The sequence below is a fragment of the Lissotriton vulgaris genome, chromosome 8, assembly GCF_964263255.1.
Source record: "Lissotriton vulgaris chromosome 8, aLisVul1.2, whole genome shotgun sequence".
NCBI classification, from domain to species: Eukaryota; Metazoa; Chordata; class Amphibia; order Caudata; family Salamandridae; genus Lissotriton; species Lissotriton vulgaris.
Window position 1 is genome coordinate 704,437,921 of NC_141696.1, and position 27,512 is coordinate 704,465,432.

Here is a 27,512-nt window from a genome sequence, read left to right on the forward strand (position 1 = left end):
TTGCGCTTTATAAATGTACTATTATTAGTATTATTATTATCTTGGTATCCCTTTACTGGGTGGGGAAATATAGCAGAGTGGCACTGCAGGTCCTCTCCAGGTGCTATAAGGAGGGGGGCTAGAGGCGCCCAGATTGGACTTATACTACTATGCAGCACACCTTCAACACGCGGTGCAGTGGTTGGATGAGGGAGACAATTGGGAGAAGCGCCTACTTAGCGAACATGTGCAGCCAGAAAGTCTTTCTGTTGTGCTGATGAAGGGGGCAGGTGCAGGCTTGGATCTACAATATGTTGTTAAACAAACGGCATTCTTATGGCAAAAATGTGTGCAACGCGAGGTTAGGCATGCATCATTTCATGTGGTAGTGGGCGCAGATTGGTTTCACTGCTATATAAGGCCATGAGGGTGGATTCGGGACCCCTTATTCACAAGGCATGGGATGCATGAAATGCGAATTCTCAGGCCTGTTGATAGGGAAAATTTGGGAGAATGCTTGTGCATTAATGCATAAAGTATCCTGAAATGCGGGCCTAAAATTTGATACTTTATAATTTCCTGCAGAGGATGTACATAACCCCTGCGAGGCTACATCGTATAGATCCAGCTCACCGGCATGAATGCCCTGGATGTCATAGGGCCCATGCAGGGTTTTTGCATTTGGCATGGGAATGTTCAGAGGTGCAGCAATATTGGACTAGTGTGGCAGCAAAGGTGTGTGTGTGTGTGGGGGGGGGGGATCCAAGTGGAGGCCAATCCAGCACATTGTCTCTTGGGGAAGATACCAAAGCCTAGGACACGTTAGATGGCCTATAAATTGCTACAATTATTCATGGTTCTGGACAAAAAGAGGGTAGGTATATGCTGGATGAGCTAACAAGTGCCGTCATTGGAGGTTTGGATGCGGGATGTAGGCGAATGGTCTCTTGCTAAAGAGCTGCACATGAAAGCCTGCGGAAAGGACGATAAAGTAGCCGAGGATGTCGCAGCATGGAGAAAATTATGCAGAGAGTTACTTAACCTGATGGGAAAAGGAAATGATCAGAATGATTCATCTGATAGTAATAGCGATATGTAAAGTAAAGATCTTATTACGCTTTCACCTTGCATGCTGTTTGAGGTATCTACATTTACTAGTATGACACATACTTTCCTATGCTTTTTGACATAGATGATGTGCTTGATCGATGTGGCACTTAAATCTGCTACTTTCGAAAAATGTCTTGATGAAGAATGTTTCAAAGCTCTGTGTACAACCGCCATGTTGGGCTTCAAAAGTTGTTAAAAAAAATCATGGTCAATTGAGAGCTTAAGATTTCAGTAGCAAGATGCGCAAAAAGGGTCTAACGGGGATCCCAATTTGACAGATTTCATTATGTTTATTAGGATAAAAACCTGCTCTAAAGAAATAGGGTTACAATTTAATAAATAAAATGAGACCAAAATGACAAAAATTCAAACTAGAGTTATACAATTTTAAAGTTTTAAGTAAAAATAGTGCCAAGAAGCAGAAATCGCTAACTTTGGGTATCTGGTTGTGCTAGACCGGGACAAAGTCACAAGTTCAGGCTGACAGCGATTAAGTGTGGGCCTAATTCAGGGACCATAGTTGGTCCCACTGAAAAAGTTACCTTCTCAAAGTGCTGCCCGTGGTGTTTAAAACTTCAGGATTTCACAGGAGGAACTCAACTGATGCTATACAAGGGTCCAGGACCTAAAGAGGCATATCTTGGGGATCACAAGCTTACTTCTGATGAGGCCGGCAGGTCTCAGGCAGGCCCAGGCATGTCCAGTTGCACTTCCAGGCAGGGCCAGCTGCAGCAGATTAGCAGGGCAGTTGCAGGGAGGCCTCTGGACCTTGTTGTGCCCTTGTATCTCAGAACAGGAGGCCAGCCAAATGAACCTTGGAGTCACTCTGGTAGTCCTGAGTACAAAGGAAATGGCCCTCTCTCCTTGAAGCAGCAAGGCAGGCCTCAAGCAGCAGTACTGCCCTTTGAAAAACAAGACAGGCTTCAAGCAGGAGGACTGTCCTTCGAAGGACAAGGTATTCCTGAAGCAGCCGGGCACTTCTCTGATAGCAGCTGGGCAGTCCTCGAGAAACAAGGCAGGCCAAAAGCAACAGAGCAGTCCTCTGAGAAACAAAGCACGACTCAAGCAGGAGGGTAGCCTTGGGGAGCGTAAGGCAGCACTTCTTTAGTCTCTACATGTCTACGAGTGTAGTGAAGAGTGAGTCTGTGGGTCCACTATTTATTCCTGTTGCCAGCTTTGAAGTGGATCTGTAGTTTTCCCTCCACAGATGGTTCTGGAATTTCCTTCCTCCCTGCACAGGTCCCAAGGTTTCTCGGGTGACAAAAGCCTGGTGTCAAGTTTTTTGTGAGTGTGCTGTGGCAGCTCCTTTGAAATGTAAGATGGCAGAAAATAGCTCCAATCCTCCTCCTCTGGTAGGATGGCACTCTCCCAGCTACATCCAGGTGCTATTGCTCACTGTCTGAGCCCAATACATATCAGGGATAAAACTGGGGTGATGAACATTGGAACGCGTTCTTCTCTCTAATGGACTCGCAGAGGCAGCAGGAACCCAACAATCCCCAGAAACCATCCAACGAGCACTGTACCAGATACACCAGCACTTATTCGATGACCTCAAGTGAAAGGGGTTTGGGAACACAAAATAAACTAAAATAAGAAATTAAAATAAAAAGGTAAAATAAAGTAGGTAACAACTGGTGCACGTTCGAACTGGTGGAGAATGCAAACACTGGGTCACTGAACTGCCTGGAAGAGATGCGCAGTCCAATACCCTGGAAGGTAAGTGGAAGGTAAGTGGAGGCCAGATCCTGTTTACACAAATACACCTGGAACCTTGTAACAACTTAAATGACATTAATGCATGAACTTCTACATTGAATCTGACAGTGCCTTAGAGTCAGGCACAATCTCAGGAAACATACACACCATGATGAATAATAAATAAAATACCCACACACACTACGATAAATAGGAAATAATTCTCAAGACAAACTTGACAAGATTACCATAAACAATAGTTCCATAAAAGGCTTGGGAGCGTTACCACGACCTTTGCCAATAGCAAACTAAGGCAAAACAAGAGAAGGGGCAATTCAAACAAAATAATATCAGCTTAACAACTGAGTTTTAAATCAAACAAGCTAAGCTGAGTGAGCATGGTCTTTCGTGAAATGAGACAAATATTTCGCTGGGCACATAAAAAACAAGGCGGGATGTCTTCCAGAGTGAAGAAACTACAACAATGCTGGTGGCCCTTCATCAGACCCAGGAAATCAAACAAAACTGTCAAAAACAAAAGTTCAAATAAGTAAATGGTTTTCAGGGACTTAACTGGCGATGGCAGGACTCGCCGTAGCCAGTACCTGCCAACCAGAGCCTTCACGAATGAGAAGAGCCGTGGGACCGCTCCGGGGAAAGGTTCTCAATGAGAAGCATTGGGCATTGATAGGGTGGGGTTTAAGTACCAATGTGTTCACGCAAGATGGCCCCTGCATGTCCCGTAGAGTGAGCCCCAGCCGCAGCGGGCCATACATGCTGTGTAGATGAAGCACACCAGTCCAGCCGCTAAGGGCCTGACTGGTTCACCAGAGAGTGCAAAGCCACAGCTGCACAGGGCCGGCAATGTTCCTCCTGCACGTACAGAGTTTGCGCTGCCTGAAAGGAAGCAGATAAGAAAAATACAGCAAACACAAACATACCACAGCACACCACATGGTAACAGGTTGGGTCTATACCCAGGTAGGAGTGACCTGATGAAGCATGAACATGTGTGTGCTGGTGGGAGAAAAAGGGAATATGGGTAGAAGCCCAGGCAGACTTCTTAGGAAGCCTATATGTCACATGCTGAGGCCACCCCCTGCCTGATGACTCCAACTCTACCGGAGGGAAGACGATGACGCGCAGCCCTGGGAATCCTGACAATACGAAGTCCAGATGGGGGAGCACAATTAATGGGCTGAGGCATCTGGAAACTCCCAGAAGTCCTCAGGAAATTGCAAACTTTCTAAAAGTGGTATTTTCAAATTTGCAATTAAAAATCTGATTTTACCATTAAAGAGGTTTTTAAATTACAAATCATTTGAGTCCAAACAAGACATTTCTACCTGCTCCTAACCAAACTTTATCATTTATTAAATGTAATAAGGTAACCCAATGTTATCCAACGGGAGGGCTAGGCCTTACACTAGTGAAACTACCAGGTCATGTAAACCCTCACGTGTACTACGTTTTAAATACAATGCACCCTCCCACATGAGCTCCAAAAGGCCTGGCTTAGAGGTGACTTATATGCATTAAAAGAAAGGTTTAGGCCTGGCAAAAGTTTTCCTTTGCAGGTCGAAATGGCAGTTTAACACTGCACACCGGCTCCAATGGCAAAGCTGATGTTTTAAAGGGATAGTTAAGTGGGTGGCACGATACGTGTAGCAGGCCCACTAGTAGCATTTAATTTACAGCCGTAGTACATGTCTAACATATATTTAGAGCTCTGAGGGAGTATGCTCCCATTGATACACTAGAGGCGCAACGTAAATGGAAGACACACATTGAGAAGCTCCTCTCGTCAGGCGCCTGGGAAGCAATTCATGAGGGGGTAAAAGACACATCTTCCAATGAGCGGTTCAAACTGTTGCAATATAATGTGACTCTTCAGGTATATCTTGCTCCAAATAGCTTACATGCCATAAACGCGGAGCATTCAGAGGATTGCCCCCGCTGTGGGGGGTGGGGAGACGATTACTTTCATATACTATGGAGATGCCCGAACATAGTTAATTTAAGGGCAATCAGTGTTGACCAGACTGAATGCGGCCACAGGTTGGGGGATCCACAGAGCGATATCCCAGTGACTGTTGGGACATATTCCTTACAGAAAGAAGAACAAATTGAGCAGAAAATGCATGAACTTCTACATTGAATCTGACAGTGCCTCAGAGTCAGGCACAATCTCAGGAAACATACACACCATGATGAATATTAAATAAAACACCCACCCACACACACACACTACCATAAATAGGAAATAATTCTCAAGACAAACTTGACAAGATTACCATAAACAATAATTCCATAAAAGGCTTGGGAGCGGTACCAAGGCCTTTGCCAATAGCAAACTAAGGCAAAACAAGAGAAGGGGCAATTCAAACAAAATAATGTCAGCTTAACCACTGAATTTTAAATCAAACAAGCTGAGCTGAATAAGCATGGTCTTGCGTGAAATGAGACAAAGATTTTGCTGGGCACATAAAAAACAAGGCGCGAAGTCTTCCAGAGTGAAGAAACGCCAACAATGCTAGTGGCCCGTCTTCAGACCCAGGAAATCAACCAAAACTGTCAAAAACAAAAGTTAAAATAAGGAAATGATGTTCGGGGACTTAACTGGCGATGGCAGGACTCGCCGTAGCCAGTACCTGCCAACCCGGGCCTTCACGAATGAGAAGAGCAGCTGGACCGCTCCGGGGAAAGGTTCTCAATGAGAAGCATTGGGCATTGATAGGGTGGGGTTTAAGTACCCATGTGTTCACGCAAGATGGCCCCTGCATGTCCCGTAGAGTGAGCCCCAGCCACAGCGGGCGGTACATGCTGTGTAGACAAAGCGCACCAGTCCAGCCGCTAAGGGCCTGCCTGGTTCAACAGAGAGTGCAAAGCCACAGCTGCACAGGGCCGGCAATGTTCCTCCTGCACGTACGGAGTTTGTGCTGCCTGAAAGGAAGCAGATAAGGAAAATACAGCAAACACAAACATACCACAGCACACCACATGGTAACAGGTGGGGTCTATACCCAGGTAGGAGTGACCTGATGATGCATGAACTGTATGCTGGTGGGAGAAAAAGGGAAAATGGGTAGAACCCAAGCAGACTTCTTAGGAAGCCTATATGTCACATGCTGAGGCCCCCCTTCCTGATGACTCCAACTCTACTGGAGGGAAGACGACATGGCGCAGCCCTAGGATTCCTGACAATACACAGTCCAGATGGGGGAGCACAATTAACGGGCCGAGGCAACTGGAAACTCCCAGAAGTCCTCAGGAAATTGCAAACTTTCTAAAAGTGGTATTTTCAACATTGCAATTAAAAATCTGATTTTACCATTAAAGAGATTTTTAAATTACAAATAATTTGAGTCCAAACAAGAGATTTTGAACTGCTCCTAATCCAACTTTATCATTTATTAAATGTAATAAGGTAACCCAATGTTATCCAATGGGAGAGATAGGCCTTACACTAGTGAAACTTCGAGGTCATGTAAACCTTCATGTGTCCTACGTTTTAAATGCAATGCGCATTTTAAATGCAATGCCCCATGAACTCCAAAGGGCCTGCCTTGGAGGTGACATTGAAGGAACCAAATTTTACAAGGCCGGACTATACTTACCAATAGCCTATATGTAACTTAAAAGAATAATAAGGCAGTCGGCAATGGAGAAGGTCGAATCGTTTATTCAATCAAATGCAAGCCGTGGCAGGGGAGCCTCGTTCTACACAACCCATGGTGGTGCGCAGTGGAGACTGACTACGTACAAGTGATACAAAGCAAATATACGTTTTCACACATTCAGGTTAACACCCTACAAGGAAAGATACAAGTTGTCAGTGAGCCAGCAGGAAGACCCATATAAGGCACTATTAATTGCTAGTAGCTAGGCCGGAGCTATTCCGGGGGCAGGTCGGTGAGGTGCCTTCTTGTCTATCTGGAGCCCGGGGAGTACAGGAACGGGCTCTGCTAGAATGCACGCATCCCACAAGAGGGGCTGGTGTGACCTTGGGTTTCCCTGAGCTACACACTAAAGATCAGAGAAGGAGGCTAAGCCGGGCAATATGGTTTCGTACCGAGAGCTAAATCACGTGACCTTAGGGAAACAGCATGTGCACAAGGAGAAACTAAACAAGATGGCCACAGTTATATCAATAGGAAGAAATGGGCCTGCGTGATTTAATCATACTCTATATATGTATAGCGGAACTATATTGTTATTCATATGCATATAAGGTTATATGGTACATAGTGGGCCAATCATGTATATATATCATTTTATATCCCAACAACATATGCATTAAAAGAAAGGGTAAGGCCTGGCAAAAGGTTTCCTTTGTAGGTCGAAATGGCAGTTCAACACTGCACACCGGCTCCAATGGCAAAGCTGATGTTTTAAAGGGATAGTTAAGTGGGTGGCACAATACGTGTAGCAGGCCCACTTGTAGCATTTAATTTACAGCCGTAGTACATGTCTCACATATATACAGAGCTCTGAGGGAGTATGCTCCTATTGATACACTAGCGGCGCAACGTAAAAGGAAGACACACATTGAGACGCTCCTCTCGTCAGGCGCCTGGGAAGCAATTCATGAGGGGGTAAAAGACATTTCTGCCAATGCGCGGTTCAAACTGTCCAATATAATGTGATGCATCAGGTATATCTTGCTCCAAATAGCTTACATGCCATAAATGTGGAGCATTCAGAGGATTGCCCCCTCTGTGGGGGGTGGGGTGACGATTACTTTAATATACTATGGAGATGCCCGAACATAGGTAATTACGGGCAATCAGTGTTGACCAGACTGAATGCAGCCACAGGGTGGGGGATCCACAGAGACATATCCCAGTGACTGTTGGGACATATTCCTTACAGAAAGAAGAACAAATGGAGCAGAAAATTCCTTGTCCTGGGACTGACATTAGCTAAATGTAGGATGGTAATAAGATGGTTGTCTCTAAAATAGCTGGAAATCAAAGACCGGCTAAGGGATATGGCTGAATGGATAAATGGTGAGGGTTGTCACATGAAAAAGAAGTGTACAGATGAAAAACTTTAGGATGATATAAGGGCCTGGGCAGTAATGCTAGCTGAGCTACTGACATCACCAGATGAGCTACCCCCATAGATCAGGTGAATACTGACACCACATTACTGATATGATAGGGGACCTTTCAAGGGGGACACTTGAATCCTAATGTTTCTTTTTATGCTGTGTTTCTACTATGGTTTTTAGGAAACAAGGGGGACCCAGTGGGTAGCTATGAACCATGGGTGTCAGTTACGTTTTAGGAGACAAAGGTTCTTAGCACTTGTGATAATAGAGAGCAATTATTATATAGAACACAATAGGCTGCTATATATTTAACTTCCTTGTCCAGCCGGACAAGGAATTTATTTATCAACAGATAAAAGATAATTAGTTACAATATATTTCTACAACAGTAGTACTTTGCAGTAAGACAAACTCCTGTGCCGTACCGGGAGGAAAAGAGAAGTAGAAAAGAGTGAAAGGGGTGTTTCAGGCAAAGGAAAAGAGCAGGCAGGGTACTGTTGTGAATCAGAAGTTTTGACAGTATCGGCTGGAGTAGTACATACAACTTCAAATACAAAATATTTACATGTATGGCCACTCATGGGTTTCTACTATGGATCATTTTTCCGGGGTGAATGCCACTGATGCAGTGCTGTATGGATATAGTTACAGTATCTGAAAGGGTGCACGGCAAGTGAGCCACTGTGGAGGTTCATGTTTGTTCATCCGTGGGCACCAGCCAAAAGTTCAGTGTAGACCATGAATTGTGTGAGTGCCTTCTCGTGTGTGTGGGGGTATGCATGTCACCAAACGTACGGTAAACAGTTGCTGTGGACTATCTTGTTCAGGGTTGTCGTAGCATGTGGGTGCAGGGTCTTGGAGACACCAGAACAGTCCAACTGGTCGTCCATTATAGCTTTGAAGTAACCACCCCCATAGGATAGCACAGAGATTGAGACTAGAGTTCTTTGTCCAGATCCCATATAAGAACTCAGGGCCACTGTATTGGGTCCATACATGGCAGCCAGTATCACTGGCTACCTGTGCAGGGTGCCCGCCAGGATGACATACCAGCCTTCCAGGTCAAGAAGAGAGTAAGACAGCTGCCATTTGGCTCCTTGCACAACAGCACTGTCACTCCCCTATAGTAATTCGAATAAGCGGAGGATTAGAGTTTACTCCATCGTCGGGTACCTAACCCAGGGGTCAATGGGTCCTGTGTGTGTTTCCTGTAGAAAGCAGTTACCTATGTTTTCTCTTTTGAGGTAGGCGTGGACTAGGTGTCCCTTTCTGTGGTCTTTGAGACTGCAGATGTTCCATGTGATGCAGGTGAGGTGACCATGTTACTTACACACAGAGGTTTTTCCTAGTGCATGTGAATGGCCTGTGTTGTGGGACATTTAGAGAGCAAATGTTGACCGAGAAATTTGAACACTGTAGTGTGAATTTAGGAAAGGAAAGCAAGCACAACAATGAACAACAACTGAAATAAGCAAACCTGACCTCCCTCTCCCATTCCAACCCACAAACTAGGTTGTGATGAACTACACTACTCCCCCTCCCCAACCAATCCCTTTCATTAAGGCGGCTAGTATGGGAATCATCCGTGTGGATGGGGAAACACGAGGCGTACAACCCTTCCAAGAGCAGCCAGGTGGCCGAACAAAGGGTCTCAAGGACACCCTAAGAATCGAATTGTCATGGCTGCTGTTTCAGACTAATCGAATCAAACAAAAGTTTAGATATACATAAGGCATCCTGCGTAGCACAGTCAAATAGAGACAGCAACTGGACCCTCTAGAACCTACAAAGGGGGCTAAGTGTCGAGGGCAGCACGCTGCAGCAAATGTTCAATCATTGTCACTAAACTGGACCTCTGCAGAGGTGCTAGGCGAGCTCCCTGGGGACACCCGTCCCTTGGCGACATGTTTAGAGATATTTAGAGCAGAATTGATGCCTGTGAAAAGTGTGTTTTGCCCTCAAAAGAAACCAGCAGGTTAGCCGGGTATAGTAGTGTACATGATATTTTAACTTTTTGTAGGACCACATCATGATCCTGGTAATTCAATAAGCGGGCAACAATGGGATGAGCCAGCGGCGGTCGAGGGCCGAGGGAGAGGTGGGCATACTCCACAATGAAAACTGCTGTCAAGCCCTCAGAAAAAAGATCTTGCAATAAGGCTTCGACTAAGTCCTCCATTTTGGAAATTGTAGTTGATTCTGGGATCCCGGTGATCCAGAGGTTGCTACACCTGGACCTCGCATCCAAGTACTCGTTTTTGGCTTTTATGAGGTCAAGAACCATGTCCATGTGTAGCCATTGTTACTTGGAGACTGCCTGAAGGTTGTCCACATCAGAAACTCAATTTATCACAAGATCCAGTCTGGTTTATGTTTATCAATGTGTTGTTTGATGTGGACCAGTTGACTGGTGAGTTGATCTAGCTTAGCATCTGCAGTTTCCAGAATTCCACAAGCAGCTCTCTACGGTCAATATCTTGTGGGTCATCATCCTCTTGGCGGACCGCACTGGGCTCAGAGCACTGGCCTTACTCCACTTGGCCAATGTGTCACCTACTCTCGTAGGAGACTTTAGATTGCTTGCCGTTTTGCTTGCCCATAGCAATTAGAGCCCTTGGTGTCCAATGATCAGATTATTAGCGGGGATAGGGATTGCAATGTGATTTGTGTTGGTGGTCAGGGTAGTGGGTACATCGGTCGTCAGCCCTCTGAAGTAAGCAACTAATAGTATCCGATGAAGGCACTGAACAGAGGTTCTATGGAGCCGTGCCAAGCCTTGGGCCATTCTTCATGCCAGGGGGCATGAGCAGACTCACCAACAGTGCTAGCGTCTAGTTCCCATGGTGATTATAACATCATAACCGTAGCCAGGTGATGGCTTGAAGTGATGCAGGCAGGGTGATCTCCGGAAGGCGAGGGCACTCCACTATGTGGAACCAGAAGGCCTCCTTCCCCTCAGGCCTGCAAAGCGGTGAACGGATGGCGGTAGGGTAATGTCATGAAATGAAAAGGACCAGGTTGGTGCCTGTGATATGGTATAATACCTGGGGAGGCCGCCCGCCGCAAAGGAGATGGCAGCGTAATGTTCCAAAGCCAAAAGGTTCAGTGGGGCCCAAGCAGGATACCGTGCATAGGGTGGAAGTCGCACAGCTCACAATAACTAGCAGACACAGGCTTTAGTAGCTGCCTCACTGCATAGGCTGCACACCCCTCCAGTGACACTTCGCGGTCCCATGTTTTCCCACCTCTCAGGTGTCTAGCCCCCGGCCCCTCAGCACTACTTGGTGGCGGCCACTGTGCGGTGAAGGTGCAGTCCATTCACCTGTTAGTAGACTTACTCTTTTCACAGGGCAGCTATGTCTTGTAGCTGCTGCTGTCCTTGTTGCTGCTGCTGACCCAGTGGACTGGAGTTCCAGGCCTTCCTCCACCTGCAGGCTCCTGCCTACGCTTCATCTCTGATGGTCCAGTGATAGAGTGTCACCGCTCTGCTGCTGAACTGTCCTTCTGTCTCTCTTTCTGCTTTTCTCTCTCTCTTTTATTTCATTGCTGTCTCTGACTTTTTTGGCATTAGCTTTTCTTTCATTTTGCTTTTCTTCCTGTTTTCTCCTTCATCACTCCTGTGATCCTGCCTGGACCTGCCCCCCTCCAGTGACTATTCCCACTCCTGTGTTTTCCTGCCTCCCAGATTTCCAGCCACTGCCACATTACTTAATGGCGGCGGCCGTGAGAAAAGCCCATCTGAGCCCGCCTGCGCCTAGACCGCGTCTTATGCTATGGACACTGGTTTTTGTACCTTCCTCTGCTACGACGCTAGCACCCTCCTCGCCCTCAACTCTGGGCGCCTTGCCGCCTGCCACCTAGCGTCACTGAATGAGACCCATGGAGCCTTCGCCTGCTGGACCAGCAACCACACCTTCACCAACGCCAAGACACCAGCTCCTCTCACCGCCCAGCTGACCAACAGTGCACCAACTGGTTCAACTGCACCCTCCTCAACATGTGATCCTTCCACAAACACGCCACAGAAATCTGGGACCTCCTCAATACCACCTCTCCCGACATCGCCTTCTTCATGGGAACCTGGACCAACCCAAGTTCTGGACCAGACATCGCAATCGCTATCCCCCATAGCTACAAAATCGCCCGCAAGGACTACACCAACTGACCAGGTGGAGGCATTGCGATAACCCACAAGAAAACCCTCTGACTGATCACACACTCAAACTACCCAACGACAACCATGGAACATCTCCGCTTCCAGATCCATACCAACCCCTAGAACTCCCTCCATGGCACCCTCATCTACAGGCCCCTCAGAACCTGCCTGCTGTTCACCAATGCTATCGGAGACCTCATTGCACCCCAGGCTCTCTCATCCACTGAGTACATCCTACTCGGGGACCTCAACATCCACCTATACAACCTAAGTGACCAGCACACCACCACCCTACTGGAGAACCTCGCAAACATGAGACTTAAGCAGCTAGTGACTGCACTGACCCACACACCAGATACACGCTCGACCCTGTTTTCACTCCCAGCTGTAACATCACTTACAGCCACAAGACTGTGCTCTTCTGGACCGACCACCACAGCATACATCTTGCCTTCGCCACGCCCACTGTACACCACTACCCTCATCGTCTGCCGTCACAGCTAAAACAAGGCCACTGAAGACCATAAAGAGCATGCACTCAGGTGCCCCATCGGATCCCTGTCCGTACCACATCTTCCATGAAGCCGCTGCCTTCATCACCCCCCAGCATTGCTGCACCATCAACTGCTCCATCGAAACCACCACCTACCCAGATGAATGGAAATACGTCAAAATCAACCCCCTGCTGAAGAAACCGTCCGCCGACCCGTCAGATCTGAAGAACTTCAGACCCATCTGCCTCCTCCCCTTCCCAGCCAAGGTCATTGAGAAGGCCATCAACGCTCAATTCTCAGAGTTCACTGAAGAAAACCATGTCCTGTGCACCTCCCAATTGGGTTTTCGAAGCAACCACTGCACCAAGACCGCACTCCTCACCACCACCGACGGCATCCGGTCCCTACTCGACTGAGGTGAAACCGCAGCCCTCATCCTACTGGACCTCTCGGCCGCCTTCAACGCCATATCCCACACACCGTAATCACAAGACTGCATGACGCCAGCATCCACAACAAGGCACTGGACTGGATCCAATCCTTCCTGACTTTCCGAACACAGTGAGTCAGACTACCCCTTTTTATCACAGAACCTACAGAGATCAGCAGGGGAGTGCCCCAAGGCTCCTCCCTGAGCCTCACTCTCCTCAACATCGACATGGCTCACCTAACACCCATCATCAGAAGCCACATACTCAATATCGTCTTTTAAGCCGACAACACCCAGCTGATCATCTCCCTCACCAACAAATCCGCAACTACCAAAATCAACTTTCACAATGGAATGAAGGCAGTCTCTACCTGGATTCAAAACACCTGCCTTAAGCTCATCTCGACAAGACCGAAGTACTCATCCTGGGACCCACCTTCTTAGCCTGGGATGACTTCTGGTGGCCTGCCATATCAGGACCCTCCCACCCTCACGGACCATTCATGAAACCTTGGCATCATATTGATTTCTCACTTCCAATGAACCAACAAATCAATGCAGTATCCTCATTCTGTTTCCACACGCTCCGCCTACTTCGAAAGATTTTCAGATGGCTCTCCACAGAATCCAGAAAGACGGTTACCCACTCACTCATAATCAGTAGACTGGAATGCGGCGACCCACTCTTTGCTGGCATCACCCAGAAACAGCTTGGGAAACTACAGAATGTCCAAAACACCGCAGCCAGAATGGTACTCTACATTCCTTACCTCAGCCGTTTCACACAACACTTCCGACAACTCCACTGGCTCCCTATCACCACGAAAATCACCTTCAATCTCTACACATGCCTACAAAGCTCTCCACGACACATGACCAGACTATCTGAACCACCGCCTCACCTTCCACACACCCACTCTGCCCAACTCGCCCTGGTCTCTGTACCACAGATCCACAAAACCAGAACTGGGGGAGGCTTTTTCTCCTACCATGCCACAAGGACCTGGAAGCTCAGCCCCCTCCACCTCCGCGTCAAAGGAGGCGAGTTCTTTGTTCTATGCACACATACCTGACTTGGAAATCTTAGGCAGCGTAAAAAACAATGGGTGTTGCTTGGGAACATTCACAGCAACACCCATGGAACGCCCCTTCCACGCATAGTAAGGCATTGCCTTACTCCATATTTACAAGGCCATAAAAAACCACACAGGGTGGCTTTGAGTGGTCTTGTAAATATGAGCTGGCACACTGCACCACCGAGACATCACAAAAGTGACGCTTAGGCAGCGTAAAAGTGTTACAAGGAGATTGTAAATATGCCCCCCAATGTTATCCAATGAGACGGTAGGCTTTACAGTAGTGAAAAACGAATTTAGGAGTTTTTCACTTCCAGGACATGTAAAACTTAAAAACACATGTCCTACACACAAGAGGCAGTGATCACGTGGTTTTTGCGGTGAGAGGAAGCAGGCACGGCAGCAATCAGCAGGGGAAGGGGAGAGCAGCGGCGGTTGCAACGGACGTCAGAAACCGAAAAACCGGGACAGAACCGGGACCGACTCGGCAGACTCAGCAGACTCCAAGCCTTGTGAAAGCAAACCATGAAGGTTTCCCGCATCACCCTCTGAGTCAGGGGGTCAGCCAAGCGGCCACGCTGGTGCTGCGCTGGGGTGCCGCGGATCTATGGAGACGCGGAAGGAGCGGAAGGAGCACCCAAAAGTCCGGCGATCGGGAGGCCGGCCGTAAGGTACCTGCTTCCCCGTCAAGAGAGTGCGGAGTCCGAGCCTGCAGCTTCGCTCGACAGCAAGAGGCAGGTGAGGCAGTATAACCGCCGGCGGAGCAGTTGTTAGAGGAGTATCACAGTGCATCAAAGCCACAGCGCCCAGAGGCACAGCGAAATTAGCAGGTCCCAGGCGCCAAGCTCTGAGTCCCGCAGGTAGAAAAATTGCAGCTAACTACCCCACGAGCCCCCAGAGCCATCCGCCCCCACAGTGGTGAAAGGAGTGGCAAGGGGTGGGAGCCGGTGCCGTGCGTGCCGCGAAACGCAGGCCGAAAAGAGGGGCGCAGGGGTTTGGCGGCGGTGCGAGGGTGAGGGTGCCGTGGCCTGTCGCACAAGCCCCTAGCCAGCCTGCCGAAGCGGTTTTCACTTTTTATAACATACAAATTGGCAGCCCCACACTTGTTTTTTAGTTTGAAAATCCAAGCAACAAGTCAGTCTTATTGCTGATTTTGTTAGGTATATTTTATTTTTACCCTTTACTTTTATGTTAATTTAGCCTGTCTGTGATTTCATGTATGAGAAAAACACAATACATATATCACTGTACATTTACTACAAATTACACAAATATAACACTGTACATTTACCACAAATTTCACGAATATACAATACATTTATATCAAAACAACAAATACATATTACACATCTTTTTCTAATAGCTTATGGGCCAGCAAATGTTTAGTCTTTGCGTGGTGCCTTTTTCTAGACAACATTAGCTATATGTCATGTCATTGAAGGACAAAGTATAAACAAGAAGGTAAAAAATTGAACTAAGAGCAATAGATTAGTTGAATTCGCAATTAATACTGCAATTAATCGCCTCCTTTATGCCTATGTCATGTCATTGAAGGACAAAGTATCAACAAGAAGGTAAAACATTTAACTTAGAGCAATAGATTAGTTGAATTCGCAATTAATACTGCAATTAATCGCCTCCTTTATGCCGACGCGTTTCGAACCCGATGTCTGAATGTGCGGGTTCTCATCAGGGCTCTGTCACTTCTATCTGAAGATGTGTGCGAGAAAAAAGAGACAACACCAAGTTGGTTTTAGTGTCATATCTTAGCCCATTCTTTTTCACTTAGCTTCAAAAGATCGTACATTCTGTACCTGTAACCAAGCGTGTGGCCGGTTCCACAGGTTCACTCTGTTTTCTGGGATTTCTGTCTTGTTCAGATTCTCTGCAAGATAGCATGAGTATCTATTACCGCTAGGCGGACATTTCTGGGGTGGGTTTGACTGTAAAGGCACTCTTTTGACTGAAATGGCACTCTTTAGACATACCTTTCTATAGTTAGGTCTTGTTATGTATGGCTGTCACATATATGTCCCCGGGTCACCTGTAGACAATATCATAGCGATTATTCTTTGTCATGCTTTTACTGCAGAACCTCTATCTATAGGCTTAAGACGAGGCATACCTGTGGTTTATGCTGAGCGTGTGTACGCTGTGTTAATTGCTTCTTTCATGGAGCGGACATTTCTCTCATGCTAGTTTGGATCTCTGTGATGACCTGTATGGGTGATTAAACGCGGGTGTCACACAACGTGATTTATTTCGGGACGGCGCCCCCGCTGTGTCACTTTAACACATACCTGTGCCTCCTCTAGGGAGCGGCGCTCGTCGCGCTCACGCTGTTCTACAAGGACTGTCAACAACGTTCATGCAGGCTCGATCTATCCCTCGCGTACCTGTCAACAAATAAATGCTTGTCACTTGCAAGTTTAGCCTCCCTGGTCCTCTCTACAAATGTGGACACTCCATCATTCTTACCGGCACAATCACTCGGCTGGGTTCGATGCTTCAATCGTCAACACCGGTGGCCATCTTGGGACGCCTGATATTGACGTGATTGAATCACCATGTGGAACTATCAATCAAGCGCATACAACAATTGTAATGATATGAGTAATCAAGGTAAGGTGTAGAAGGATAAGATCACACACAAGTGTTCTTTCTATCTTGTTTTAATGGGTATGTGAATGGTCCTCCTATCAAAGGAGACCCATAGAGAAAGAAACCAGCCGACACGTGTTTCGTCAGAAAGGGTGTTAACCCAATGACTCTTCAGGGCTGCAAATGTGTGGAGTATCGTAGTATCGGGGGGACCGGTGATAATTCCAACCCGGTCCTGATCGGGTGTTCAAGCCAAGAATGTGCAAAAGTCCGCACATTTATACTGTGTGCAGACTTTTGCACATTCTTGGATTGAACACCCGATCAGGGCCGGGTTGGAATTATCACCGGTCCCCCGATACTACGATACTCCACACATTTGCAGCCCTGAAGAGTCATTTGGTTAACACCCTTTCTGACGAAACACGTGTCGGCTGGTTTCTTTCTCTATGGGTCTCCTTTGATAGGAGGACCATTCACATACCCATTAAAACAAGATAGAAAGAACACTCGTGTGTGATCTTATCCTTAAACACCTTACCTTGATTACTCATATTGTTACAATCGTTGTGTGCGCTTGATTGATCGTTCTACTTATCAAAAGGGTTAGCTTCTCCACCCTTGGATTCAGAGTTTTCAGGGTTTTCTCTGAACAAGCAGCACCAACCAGTACTACCTTTTCGTGACTACTCAGCCACTACCTGTTGTGCACCATCTAATTCGGAACACTGATAACCCCTCGCTGAACTCTGCATCACCATGTGGTTATGGGACATGTAGTCCAACTCTGTTCATTAGCGCAATGTGGCGGCTGGCTTCACTCGTTTGGATATGCATTTCCTACACTTATGATTGCATTTTCAAGGCATTAAAGACATCGGTTCCACTCGTTTCGCTATAAATTCAACGCCACCTGAATTGCTGTCAGATGGCACAGCTTCCGCTTCGGAAGACGCTGTTTGTCAATTGTAAAGTCACTCTGTTGGGACATCTTCACATGGAGCATTATGTATGTGACCACCTCATGGGGACATGTTTTACAACCTTGATACCTCAGACAATGTATTCAAACCGGTCTGGGTACTGTTGAATTTTAAAATAAAGTAAGCTTCTTTTGTCAATAAGACGTTCTCTGTATCGGTGGGGCATTTTGTTTTATTTATGGTGAACAACACCGTCCATTTAAAGTCAGTCTCACCATGATCATTCTTGGTGAAATGTTGGACCATCGGAGCACTCATTACCCTATTTCTTATGCGTGATCTGTGCTGGATATTGCAAGTGTTTATTTGCTGATTGGTTTTTCCAATGCAAATTTTATTGCAGGGACAGACAAATCGCATATACGACATTCTGTGTCCTGCAATTAGAAAATTCACTCGTTCACTGAGAGTCATATCCAGAACTTAATAGCTTCATCCCCATTCGCTAATATCACCTTAAGCACTTCCGCACAACAACAGAATGAATCCAACAAATTGATCAGGTTAAGTAAGAAGCATATAAGAACAGAGCTTCACGGTCATTTTCTTCTGAAACACCTAAGGGGAGGCACCATCCCCTTGGGGCTTCAGATAAAAAATGTCCCAGTAATCCTCACGGAGGATGCTGAATACAAAAAAGGCTTCAGCTGTATAAACACAAAGTGTATCCGGGACCTAATGGTCCATACCATTGAGACAGCACAAAGACTCTGTCAAAAAGAACTACAGGAAATTGAGGCATTAACTAAAAGCATCCAAGACAGTCAGGTGGTACTTCATGCAAAGGCACTCTTAGAAAAAAATTGAAAAGGAGATTTTGTCCTTTAAGGATATTACTATCAACAATAAAACTGCCCAATACGAGAGAGACTCAAAATCCTTCACACTAGAGAAGGCATATCCATTTTTAAAAGACAACTATTACTCGCAGGCTGACTCACATGGAGCATTATATAGCTACCAATGGCGATCACGTAATAGGTTTAAAACTTACTCTGAAACGTCCTCTTCATCTGATTCCTCTGGATCAGAGTCAAGAGGCAATACTAATAAAAAAACAAGTCTCTTTTTTAGAGAAAGGTCAACAATCAAAGCCAAGGCACAAGATACCATGGGAGATGCGCACACGCAAAAACTATTACAAGTCGTAGGGGCCCCTTCGAGCAAAGTCAATCTATCGACAAAAATACTTACACAAGATTGGTTTTTACATTGGAAAAACCAATCAGCAAATAAACACTTGCATTACCCAGCACAGATCACGTATAAAAAATAGGGTAATGAGTGCTCCGATGATCCAACATTTCACCGAGAATGATCATGGTGAGACTGACTTTAAATGGACGGTGTTGTTCACCATAAATCAAACAAAATGCCCCACAGATACAGAGGATGTCTTATTGACAAAAGAAGCTTACTTGATTTTAAAATTCAACAGTACCCAGACCGGTTGGAATACATTGTCTGAGGTATCAAGGTTGTAAAACATGTCCCCAGGAGGTGGTCACATACATAATGCTCCATGTGAAGATGTCCCAACAGAGTGACAGTACAATTGACAAACAGCGTCTCCCGAAGCGGAAGCTGTGCCATCTGACAGCAATTCAGGTGGCGTTGAATTTATAGTGAAACAAGTGGAACCGATGTCTTTAATGCCTTGAAAATGCAATCATAAGTGTAGGAAATGCATATCCAAACGAGTGAAGCCAGCCGCCACATTGCTCTAATGAACAGAGTTGGACTACATGTCCCACAACCACATGGTGATGCAATCACTTCAATATCAGGCGTCCCAAGATGGCCGCCGGTGTTGACGACTGAAGCATCGAACCCAGCCAAGTGATTGTGCCGGTAAGAATGATGGAGTGTCCACATTTGTAGAGAGGACCAGGGAGGCTAAACTTGCAAGTGACAAGCATTTATTTGTTGACAGGTACGCGAGGGATAGATCGAGCCTGCATGAACGTTGTTGACAGTCCTTGTAGAACAGAGTGAGCGCGATGTGCGCCGCTCCCTAGAGGAGGCACAGGTATGTGTTAAAGCGACACAGCAGGGGCGCCGTCCCAAAATAAATCACGTTGTGTGACACCCACGTTTAATCACCCATACAGGTCATCCCAGAGATCCAAACTAGCATGAGAGAAATGTCTGCTCCGTGAAAGAAGCAATTAACACAGCGTACACAAGCTCAGCATAGCATAGGTCTTTGCCCTATAGATAGAGGTTCTGCAGTAAAAGCATGACAAAGAATAAACGCTATGATGTTGTCCACAGGTGACACGGGGACATACATGTGACAGCCATACATGACAAGACCTGAACTATAGAAAGGTATGTCTAAAGAGTGCCATTTCAGTCAAAAGAGTGCCTTTACAGTCAAACCCACCCCAGAAATGTCCGCCTAGCGGTAATAGATACTCATGCTATCTTGCAGAGAATCTGAACAAGACTGAAATCCCAGAAAACAGAGTGAACCTGTGGAACCGGCCACACGCTTGGTTACAGGTACAGAATGTAAGATCTTTTGAAGCTAAGTGAAAAAGAATGGGCTAAGATATGACACTAAAACCAACTTGGTGTTGTCTCTTTTTTCTCGCACACATCTTCAGATAGAAGTGACAGAGCCCTGATGAGAACCCCCACATTCAGACATCGGGTTCGAAACGCGTCGGCATAAAGGAGGCGATTAATTGCAGTATTAATTGCGAATTCAACTAATCTATTGCTCTAAGTTCAATTTTTTACCTTCTTGTTGATACTTTGTCCTTCAATGACATGACATAGGCATAAAGGAGGCGATTAATTGCAATATTAATTGCGAATTCAACTAATCTATTGCTCTAAGTTCAATTTTTTACCTTCTTGTTGATACTTTGTCCTTCAATGACATGACATATAGCTAATGTTGTCTAGAAAAAGGCACCACGCAAAGACTAAACATTTGCTGGCCCATAAGCTATCAGAAAAGATGTTTAAAATGTATTTGTTGTTTTGATATAAATGTATTGTATATTCGTGAAATTTGTGGTAAATGTACAGTGTTATATTTTTGTAATTTGTAGTAAATGTACAGTGATATATGTATTGTGTTTTTCTCATACATGAAATCACAGACAGGCTAAATTAACATAAAAGTAAAGGGTAAAAATAAAATATACCTAATAAAATCAGCAATAAGACTGATTTGTTGCTTGGATTTTCAAGCTAAAAAACAAGTGTGGGGCTGGCAATTTGTATGTTATAAAAATTATTGTATCGTCCAGCTGACCCCACGCCCCGATCCTAACTCCCTAGCTCAACGAAGCGGTTTTCATGGCAAAAGACTTTCAATCTGCTCTCAAAAGCTACGTTGCTCCAACAGAGGACAAACCTAAAAGAGACAGTGGTAATAAACATCCTTATCCCTACAAAGGACGAACCCTTTGGAAACCCCTAGCCGGAGTAAGAACTCAACTAATTACGACTCCTAGCCGCCCACGGAGCCATGGAATTTTCTTCATCACATAGGAGCATAAAGAATTAACAAAAAGATCAGATCTCAGGCCAAGTGGAGGGCGGCGGAAATGAGATCAGGGACAGTCCGCCAAGTGGCGACAGGCAAAAAAACAGGCAAAAAACCAAACAAAAACACCAAATCTAAAACATCAAAAGAGGAGGATTCTCTTTCCAATCAAACAGCAAACAGGGCAGGCCTAAGGGAGAGGCTGATCTCAGCGCCCACCCCAACAACAATAACACCAAGTCCGAAGCATAAAACAGGGATTCAAAAATTCTATTTTCTAAAAGATCCAATGGCGGCACTTTATGCTCCTTCAAAAGAAGTATTCCAGTTACCAAGTCCAATCCGTCCTGACAAACCACAACCCATCGCCCCACAGACACCCGCAAATCCAAATAACGTATTACTAAGGGAATTATCTTCGGAGAATAAACCAGACCACTCAGGCGCTAGGAAACTCGCGACAACTACAGCTCAGGTGCATCAGACTGCACCTACAACACCGGTCACAACACTCATAATAAAACCCGAAGTGGCCGTTAAAACTCTCAATTTAATAGGAACAAAGCCAGCTACCAACGTTGCACCAGCGGAAAGGACTGAGACTCCCACGAAGGAAAAGAGAGAATGTGGAAACCTTAACTTTAGTTTCGTTCCATCATACGTAGTACTGAAGGGACCAACAACCGCTACGGACACAAAGGATGGTAAACAATTAGCTGGTCTCAATGAAGTGCGCCGATCAAACACAAAATGGACCAAAGCGGAAAAAATAAACCTAATAAAATCTGCAGCAAACGCAGCTCCTAAGGAAGTAGCGTGCAGTAAATCATTTTCTAACATAAACGATTCAAACTTGGTAGAAATCCTGGAATTACTGGAATCTAACTGTCAGGACAATGAACGCCAAAGACCAAGTCCAAGAAAAAGAACATCACAAAGTAGATCTAATTGGTTTCATCTATACCCCTAAGCCCACAAAGCAAACAAGACTTCAAGCACTCAGACCTAGAGTAGGCCGGTCATAGCTCTATAAGAATTAAGCAACTGAATCTTTCTTCGCCAATAACAATTTCCTCTGAAAGTGGGTCAGATCCCGGGCCAGAGGCCCCGGTGCAGCTCACCGAAGATTATTCCAACATGCAATGGGCTCAAACCCTGATCCACACCCTCGAACCAGCCATAAGGGGTTTATATTTCCAGTCGGACAAAATGGATGTTCAAATAGATCTTGTAAATTTTATCGCCAGTCACATGTCAGGTGTAAACACCAAAATAGATTTAATAACATCCTTATTAACAAAAAGGGAAAACATGGATCGTCAAAGAGATATTAACAAACAAACATCCACCTGCTGTTGCAGTCCCATAATCGAGAAACTGGCAACCCTTTCCGAAATTTTAAAAGACTTTCTAGGGGCAGTAAAACAATCTTGCAACAGCAAGCAGCACAAAAACCCCCCAAAAAGCGTTGACCCAGTGGAAAGTGCAAATGCATTAACGCAACAATAGAAGAAATAGGTGACACCAACGAAGAATTAGAGAAAACGGAGATCAAGGTAAAACTTGTCCCAACAGATTTCCAACGAATCGATCTAGAGGTCCTTTTCAAACCAGCAGTGGTGGTAGCCAAACCGACAAAACGGGAAAGAAAGCGAGCAAGAAAGGCTCGGCTTAAAAACAACAAACAGCTTAGCCCAGCCTCGGAAAAAATCTTCCAGCTATTTACATCAAGATTAGCCAGGGCAAGAAATACTCCCCCCCCGCGGGACGGCGCTCCCTGCAGGAGATTTACCTCAAGTTACTCAGTCCCCTAACCTTAAGCAACAGCTTACAAACCAAACCCCCTCACTTCAAAATGCACCTCAACTTTTACAAAGAGATGGAAGATCACCTCCAGAGGCCAAAGCAACCCAAAAATCCACTTTGGAAGTCCAGCAAAAAGGAGGACGTGCATCCTCCAACATAGGAGAGGGGCAAGAAAAAACCTCGCTTACGTCGGGCAACCGAGAACCGGGGAGCAGTAAAGGTCCGAGATCACAATCGTGGGATTTTCAACACGAAGAAATAAACAACGGTCGGAATTAGAAAAGTTGATAGCTCCCCTAGTGAAGACGCTTCAGATACCAACACCACCCAAGGCTCAAAGCCCTATCAAATCAATTGTGGTAAAAGTAACGGGAAAAGCCTGACACTGTAAGCTCCTTAACTCGGACCAGGCGCCGGCGCAAACAGGGAAAAGCGCATTAAAAATACCTGGAACACCGAAACTGACACCTGAGTTGACAACCGCTACACCCGAGGAGTACGAACCCCAACGAGAAAAAGGCACTTTATTAAATACAACCTCCGAAGTCGGAAGAAAGGAAAAAGCACCCTTCTTTCACAATGATCAAATTCATCCAGAGGCGTTCAAACTGAAATTGTCATTCATCCCCAAATATTTGACAAAAGGAAGACATGACACATTAAACAGAGGAAACCTCTTGAGGCTTTTTAACAAAATTCCAGCACTAAATGGAATCCGTTCTTGTGATCTAATATCGGTTTAATTCAAACAAACAACTAGGAGGGGAGTTGAAGAGACTCTGACAACCTGGCCATGTAAGGACCTGGTGGATAAAATAGCGTCAATGAGTGTATGGTTCGGAGCCTGGGGAATTATGTTGAAGGCTCACCAATGCCCAAGGTACCCGCATTCCCTCCTTAAAAATCCAAAAGAGGTGGATACTTCGGTGAAAAGCTATTCCACATGTGTTTGAGGCACACTTTCTAAATCATCAACAATACCCTCCAGCAAGAACAGGCACAACTCAAGAGAAAGCCCCGGAAACACTGAGGACCGCTCACAGGAAACCAGGGACTGATCTTGGGTGTCCAGAACACTAAACAATAAGTATCCCCAACCAAGTCAAGAAAAGCACAATAACAGAAAGGAGGATGGCCCCCAGAGTGGAAAACGCGTGCATAGCCAACATCACGCTCTGCTCGTGGAATGTTCACGGATTTAAAGATATGGGGCAAGATCACGAAACCATATCGTTCTTCACCCAACATGATATAATCCTGCTCCAGGAAACCTGGAATTTGGTTGCTAGCCCATTCCCAGGATTCACAGAACATCATTGTCTGGCAGAAAGACTCTCAAGTTTTGGACACCCAAGAGGGGGCTTATCAACTTTCATCACACAAAAATTGAATTGGTCATCGGAAGAACTAGATACGGGGGCCAACTGGATACAAGTGATCAAAGTAAGCAGTAAACACGTGTCCGACGAATCAAAGAGGCAACTCCTATTAATCAACGTCTACATCCACCCAGAAAGAAAAATGCAGAAGGGAAAACACATAATCTTAATTAATTTAATAAAAACAATTCAGAAAAGCCATGAGAACTGTCAAATAGTTATCTGAGGCGATCTCTTAGCTAGCATTCCGCTTGGATTTAAAAGAAAAGTTACTCAGGGAGCGAGAGCACTAGTGAGCAAATTAGAAGCTCTCGACCTAATAATTCTGAACGGCAACACCCCGGGGGATATCCCAGCTGCCGCAACATACCTGAGCGGAAAAGTCTCCTCAACGATAGACTTTATAATCATCAGTAACAACTTGATACCACAAATCGACAAGTTTAAAATCACTCCACGAGCCGAAAGTGATCACCTTCCTCTCATTCTAAAAATGAACAATAAAGTAAAGTTTTCACAAATAATCAAGTCCATTATGCAACCGCCTGAAAAATGCAATCTTCGAAAGTTAAAATGGCGGGGAGTGGCACCCCAATCCATCCAGGAGGAAGCCAGAGCTTTCTTGGACAAACAGGCCCCCCAAATAGAGAATGATCGTGTAAATAGCTGGGAGCAGCTGGCCCAGTTTTTAGTCCAAAAATTCCTTGCCACGCATGGATGCACTCCAAGAATGGTGACCAGAAGTGATCTATGGTTCAACCAAGACCTCAGAAAACAAAAAAGAGAGATCGCAAGGGAAGTGCGACTTGAACTACAAGCGGCAAAAATGGGTCACAAAACAAAAAAAACGAAGCTGCACGCACTAAGGTGTAATTACAGGAGGAACTTGGAGGAGAGCGAAAACAGCGCACAAAGGGACCAGCTAGCTGCAATTACTGTCCGCTAGTAAAAAGCCCAATAGCAGCGAATTTTGGGGCATAATAAACAAACTGTCAACTGGCCCAAAATTACAACAAGAAGCGGGAATCGGAGAAGACATGTGGACTGCCCACGAGCAATCTCTGTATAACAACGTAGGGACGGGTCTTGCAGGAAGGCCCGATGGGCGGGATCTCGACCACGAAGAAATACAATCATTGTATTGTAGCGCCAGGATACCCGTAGGGTGGCAGTTGCGCTATACAAGAGCTATATACAATACAAGACAATCATTCCCCATCCTTGATCACATGGAAGCTAGTTTATTACGCCCAGAGTCACTCAACAACGAGCCAAACAGCCTGACTAACGCGAAGGAGCTAAGAGGTCTAATAGCAAAACTTAAGACCAAGGGAGCGGCAGGTCCAAACGGCATTCCTAACGCCATCTTCAAGAATGATCCAGAGTTTTGGTCCTCCTATATCACCCCCCTCTTCAATGAGATCTATATTCAGACCAACATCCCGGCTTCCTGGAAGGGGAATATCATTCACCCAATATTCAAAAAGGGAGACCACCGTAAGCCTGGAAATTACGGATTAATTTCATTGATTGATGTGGAAGCTAAATTGTATGCATCGTGCCTGTTAATCCTGCTGTAAGGCTGGATGGAGGAAAAAAAACATAATTCCAAAGTTCCAGACGGGATTCAGGCAAGGAATGGTTTTTGGTTTGAATAGCTTTATTTCGATATATTTGTCATATCATAAAAGCATTGCAGTAAAAAAACAGTTAAAAGATACAGTACAGTTAACAATTCATCTGTCTATTCGTTACAATTTATCCATTCTTCGATTTCTCATATTAACAATAAAGTATCATAAAAAGGAATTCATTTGCCAAAAAGTTGTAAAACATAGCTAAAAATGTGGGACTGAATCAATGCAAATCATGTTACTGGAGAGACAATCTCCTCGCGGATCTTATCCGCCATACCCAACCCAGGAATTTTGCCAGGCAACAGGCAAAGAAAGGGCGAGCATCAGATCTTAAGATTCGTAGAGCCTCCAAATGCGATCTAGTGCCAAGGCTCCTGCATAATGGTTTCAGCCATCTGCACCGAGGGGCTGCGTAGGCGGAGCACTCAAACATTAGATGGGCGATGGTCTCATCCCTTTTCTCGCAAAAAGGGCAATAGGGTGTAGTTTGCAGCAGTGGCTTCCATCTTGCTGTCAACTGCCCTAAGGGTAGCAGTCCCACCCTGAATTTGAAATACAAAGACCTATCCCTCGGGTTAAGGATCAAGTCCAAATAGGGTTCTCTAAAAGGGAGCTCCTTGATTAGCAGAAACTCTAGAACAGATCTACATAATTTGGAATTGCTCATTCTCTCATTTGCCACCCATGACCAATATAATTTCTTTAGCATCTGTTTGGGAGGGGCTGTTCCATTGACCCAAGCGTCTCCGAGGCCCAGTTCACAGAGAAGCCGCTTAACTTCCCTGAGCCAGCCAACCTTGCACCAGTCGGGCGATGAAAGGAGTTCACTTAGGGCTTCAGCGTAACTGGACAGTTCTGGTACATTCCATATTCGAGCCCACAGTAAGAGGGGACGTAGCCAAGCTTGATCGCATATTGGGCGTGTACCTGTATCTAATAAGAGTGGGAGTGTGGGGGTACTGTGTGGTAGCCTCATGAGATCTTTATGGAATTTATTTTCAAGATGTGACAAGGTGTCAGCTCTCTGGACACCCCACAATTCCGACCCATATAACGCCGCACTCACCACCCTTGCCCTATAGATGTCTAATATCGCCCCAATGGGTTTAAGGGACGAGGCACGATGTTCTTTTAGCAGGGCCCCTGTAACCCTCTTATGAGTCAGAAAGACTTTTTGGTGATGAGCCTTCCAATTCATGGAGTCACAGAGTCGAATGCCTAAATAATCAAACTCCTTTACCCTTTCAAGTGGGACAGAGTCTAGGGTTGGAGGGATGACAGTTTTCCTAGGTGGGTTTAGGACCAGGAATTTGGTTTTTCTCACGTTGATGACAAGGCCCCTAGAGTCACAAAAATCCGTAAAACTAGAAAGCAACGTTTGGAGGCCTATCGGGGTTTTTGAGGGTGTCATCTGCAAATAGGAGGGTAGGTATTTTTCTGCCAGCCAGGGAGGGTGCATCTGCTGGATGTTGGAGAAGGTGCTCCACCACTCCGTTAACATAGAGTGAGAACAGAGTGGGGGCTAGCACAGAACCCTGGCGGACACCCCTATCTACAGGAATGCGAGATGTTTTTTGCCCCTGATCTCCCCACCTGATCTGTGCAAAG